Source organism: Choloepus didactylus, chromosome 13 (assembly GCF_015220235.1).
Source record: "Choloepus didactylus isolate mChoDid1 chromosome 13, mChoDid1.pri, whole genome shotgun sequence".
Taxonomy (NCBI): Eukaryota; Metazoa; Chordata; class Mammalia; order Pilosa; family Megalonychidae; genus Choloepus; species Choloepus didactylus.
The window spans coordinates 15,300,402-15,305,814 of record NC_051319.1 but is presented as its reverse complement, the minus strand read 5'-3'; positions in this window follow the sequence as shown (position 1 = coordinate 15,305,814).

Here is a 5,413-nt window from a genome sequence, read left to right as displayed (position 1 = left end):
GGTGGAGACTGGGGAAAGGAAGGTGTGCACCCTGCCCTTGAGAAGCTCATCCTCTAATTCCAGCTGAAGTGTTTCTAAGAACATTCCAGCCTATACTAAATATAGGGAAATAGTTACTATCCTTCCCAGTCACCACTTAACACTTGGAAATCTATTTCTTTTTCCAAGTAGAGTATAGCCAGGGCTCGTGAGGACTGGTTCATTTTCAGGTCACTGAAAAGCCAACTTGCTCACCTGGGTCCTCGCCCTGACAGATAGCCAAGAGCAGGTGGTGCCCACTTCCCTGGGCCTGACTTAAGGGCTTTTGGCCATCAGGAACCTCAAGAAATCTCTTAATTCTCAGACTAATTCACCAGAGTAAGCAATCATTGAGCTTAGGATATTTCATTTAATTACATGATTTTTCTAATGATAGATATAATACACATCATTCTAACTATTTTAGAAAATATAAAAAGCATATAAAACAAAATTAATCCATGAACCACCAACTAGTGATAGTCATCCTTAACCCTCGGTTACAACACTTAAAAGAGCATGATTAAGTGGCCCATTTCCAGACTGGTTTTCATTGTACCCAGCTGAGCCCTTATTAGAGATGCAAGATGGTAGATAAATGAAATGCCATTTTCTTTTGGAAAACATTTTAATCCCATTACAGAAATGCAGCTGTTCCCAGGATTTTTACTCCATGCGGGGCTTATTTTAACGCCCCACTCTTTCTCCTCCATTCGCCTCCAGAGGGGGTCTGGACACAGATGGGGCCAGTCAAACCAACAAGTGAGGGGCTCCACACCACCAGCATCTAACAAGCCCAACAGTGAGGTTGGCAGAGCACATCACTGGATTCTTGTCCAAACCAGTGTCTTAGAGGGGGCAAAGACGATAAGCACACACACACACACACTCCTTCCCTCCTCAGGCAAACAGGTAAGCCGGTCTTAGCTGTAGTTTTATTTAAATTAAACGAGTCAAAGCTTGGATTTTCACTTTATGCCAAAATTTTGCAGGTGGCATCACTCAAGCCCATTCTGAGATATTCGGGATGAGAATGGGAGCAGCTCATGCCAAGTCCCAGCTTTCCCGGCAGCTGATGTGTACGTTAAGTGGGGGCAGGGCATGGCTCAGCCCTGACTCCGATGATGCTCACTTACAATGGAGCCCGGGCGTGAGGCAGGGCGAGGAGGGCCCAGGAGTGGTTGACCTGGCTCTGGTCAGAGGCGGGCAGCTGAAACGTAGTGAGGTGAAGGGCGCTACCCAGTCAGAGGAAATGAAGCAAAGAGCCAGTGAGGGAATTTCGCGCTACCTTGATTTTTTTTTTTTCACACCCATGTGATTTCTTTCTGTGTGAACTATTTTAAAAGTTAAAATTTGATTAGAGGATGCTTGAAATCTATTTGGGAAGTAGCTGGTTTGGTTTGAAAAGTGTTACTTGCTGGAGCTTCACTTTGGGGCATCTGGCTTTTCTTGTTCTCAGGCTTGAATGAAAGCCTGTGGGTTTAACACTTGTGGGGCAATGAAGGAAAGAGGTGACCCCATATAGAGGATGAGGAAAAGGCCCCTTCTCCGTGGGACCTGTGTGTTCTATCACTGAGGTGCAAAGCTACTCCTTCCCCCACCCCACCCTCAATCAAGGAGATCAACTTCCCATCCCCCTGGGCCTGGGTCTCTCCCAGGCTGATGTCCCAGCCAAGCTCCCCTGCAGCAGCCTCACCCAGATCCCTGTCACTCAAGTCAGGTAACACTACTGGGATTCTTTACACAGTGCTTGTCCTTAAATGCACACACTTTACCAGAATAAGTACTTCAAAAGGATGCTTCTTGTCACCATGATAAAGGAAAAATCAGAATCATTGGTAAAATACACACAATAAATACAAATCACTATTAAACTTGAGCTGGGAACTGTTTGTGCCAAAGGTTCTGTGCCTGCACTGGCTTTACCATGTGGACATTTCTTCTTGAAGGAACTGGAAGGAATGAAAAATTAAAGAGCAAATAACTCTTTCACTAAGAGATTCAATGTCACTAATGCTAGGTCTTCGCTTTCGAAATGCTGCCCTGAAACCAGGGAAACTTTGTCTTTGGTGTATGTGCAGGCCCAAGGCACAGTTCTGGTACAGGGGATGCGGGCCTCCATGGTGTCTGGTAACTTCACTTCCCGATGTGCTACTGTCCCCTCCATCTGCTCTTCTGGAAGGAGCAGCCCTTTGGTCATTTCCTCTGAAAAGAACCACAGCTGCATTTTTTTTTTCCTAATAGTTTGTTTTGTTCGTGTGTCTGGAGACCCCTAAACAAGGAAAGCATTCTAAATGAGTGAAATGTATAAACATAATAAGAAATCAACATACACATCCTCTGCAATTCAGAAGAAAAAACACAGAGGATCCAACCAAAGGAAGAAGCCAGATTATCAATAAATAACTGGTGGAGATATAACATACAGAGATGAAATAATTGTAAGAAATAACTAAAACACTGAGAGGAGGTTTAAAAAAAAAAAAAAAAAAAAAGACAACATGGAAGTTTCTTAAGTTAAGACGTTCCCTGAGCCAGGTCACCCAACTGGGGTCTAATCCCATCTTCATAGTTTCATTTCCAGAATTGTAATCTACAGTCTCCCGGCTCACTCGCTTGCCTTCCCACGAGGCTCTGGGTGTCACTAATGCCTAAAAATTGCTGCTGCTCCCGTCACCCACAGCACATGCCCCTTAGATCCCCACGTGTCTCCCATCTGGCCCAAGTTCACCATAACCTCTTTAGATACCCATCATTGGTGCCATGTCTTACTAATTATAGGAACAAGGCAAGGAACTAACATTTACTCCTCCCATTCATACCCATCAGTTAGGTCAATGTTTTCTCATTTTAAACATTACCTTGCATGAAGACACACAGCCAGCAGCATTGGAATTGAAGCCCAGAAATCTCTTACCCAAATCCCCCTCCCCACCATGCCAGGCTGCTCTGGAGTTCCTAGCCCAAGCTCTACCATCCTCAGCTTTCTTGCCTCGCCTTGTGCTGTGACTTAAGGACAGAGTATAATTTGTAGGAAGTCCTGTTCTTACAAGTTCTTACAAGCCTTTGGTGAGTAATATGTTCAAAGCTGGAGTTTTCGAACATCGGTATGGCAAATGGTGTGATAGCAAGAGCAGGCTCATGCCCTCCTCCAACCAGTGAGGAGGCTCGTGCAACAGTTCAGCCAAGACGTGATGACGACTAAGATGTATGAAAGCTAATTAGAAGCTGGTCCGATGGTAGTGGGTTATCAGAACTTATTAACATTACTGTCGCTAAAGTTCGTATACAACCCTCCCACTGCCGAATTTGACTGGCTTAAAAAACAAACAAACAAACAAAAGCTAATTAGAGGCTTAGAAAAAAGAACATTTGAAAAGGGTTGGCATTATTCAGTCTGGAAAGGAATTCATTAATGTTTCTCATTTACTTAAGGTGAGAATCACAGAGGTTGTGACCATCTGTGCTCTTGTCCTGGTGAACTCGCAGACAAAACCAATAGCCCAGTGGATTTGGGTGGCACCAAGGACATTTCCTGAGAGCAGTTCTACAGTGGCATAAACCACTGAGATAATAGAATTGAGGTTGAGGATGCCTTGTAAAACAAACTAGATTTTTATCCATAAAAGGTCAAAACCGAGTTGGCTAAGTTAGATGGTGCCCTCCCACGCACCCAACCTGGGCTTTCACGATGACTCTGCCTAAAGCTACCAACACTTATGAAATGGGAGGAGATGCTGAGCCCGTCTGTGCACCAGGTGGGATGATTCTGTTACCTGGTGTAGTTCTAATGCCTGGTGTTGCAGAATGACTTCTGAGCTAATTTTACCAATTTACAGTAGTCTGCTTCAACTTTTTTTCCCCCACCTGTGTGTTTTGAGTAACTTGCACCCTCTTCACACCAGGCATGAAAAGAGGCCGATTTACGTGAGTAATGTGTGTAAGAGGCAGCCTAGTTCTGGGGTAAAAACTGGCCAATGGTCCCAGACTGCCTGGGTTCAAATCCTGACTCCACAGCATCCAAAGAAGAAAAATCATTACAAATGGAACTGTAAGAAATATCCTAAGTATCTGAAGTATTTCTTACTCTTCATCTCAGAGCCCTAAACACAAAGAGTGAACAAGATCTTATTTACCTGGTTTAAAGAGAATGGTCCGGGTTGCTATTGAAACCAGCCCTTCCTCTTCCAGAATTCAACAAGATGGTAACTGATGATAACTAAAGACTGGTTGATGCCAACGGACCATAGTGTTAGATACAACATTAAATACACAACATTAAATTCCACTTGCCAGCCAGTCCTGTCATCAGAAGCTGTACTGAACGTTAAGAACCCACCTGTGGTTTCAGTAACAGGTGATAGTGAGGGTAGCACAATATCATAAATGTAATTAATACCATTTGAATGTGGTTAAAATAGAAAATTTTGAGTCACCACAAATAAAAACTAAACGAAAAGAAAAGCAAAGAACCCATCTGTTAACCTCATCTCTCCTCCTTTCGCATTGGCCTCCACCAGCATCGCAGTGCCATGAACTCATCAGATTTCAGGGCTCTGGTGCCTCACCCTGGTGTCCCGCCCAGGTGTCTCCCACTCTCAACGAGATTCTCCCATCCACAACCCGCCCCAGCTCTGAGGAGGCCCTAAGCAAAGGAAATAGTGTGACCCTGATGCGGGTCCCACACCGACACTGCAATTTGTTTCTGGTAATGCAGCTCTTGCCTTATTCCTTGTGACCAAGCTTTCCTTGTACAGCAGTCCCAATAACAGTTTTTAGTTTGTTTTTCTAAGCATTTGTCCTCAGCCATCTTTGGCAGGCCCTTTGTGACTGGGGCTCCGTCTTGTTCTTTCATGTCTTCCAAACACAGGGGTCTGAGAGGGAAAAAAATGTCCTTGCAGCAAGTGTGCAGTGGCAATATGGAGTCTGTAGCCAGGAAAGGGGTGGCGGGCAGCCTCCCAAGAGTGCTCAGACGGCAGCATTCATGACTTTGTTGGATTTGGCATGATCCAGGGTCTGAAATGCATCCTTGCTCAGAATTTTATCTTTTTAAGCATTCCAACAGCAGCTCCATTTCTTGGAGTAAATTCACCTTGACCATGCATGAGACTAATGTATGAGGCCAGAATGGTGATTTGTTAATTGCCATGAGAAATTACTATCATTAGGCCATGCAAAGTTCCTGGCCAGACCATTCTCTCTGCAGGGTGAGACCCACAAGGAAAGCTGTTATAATCTGAAGTTTACAAGGGTAGTTCTTACAAGGAGATAACAAATAAAGCCAGGAAAGGCAAACTAAGCAATAGTCAAAAGTCACTATTTAACCAGAAAAATGTAAAAACTTAAGCAGGATAGGAAGTAGGAAGGAGTAGGTGGACATGCATTATTTTCTCAT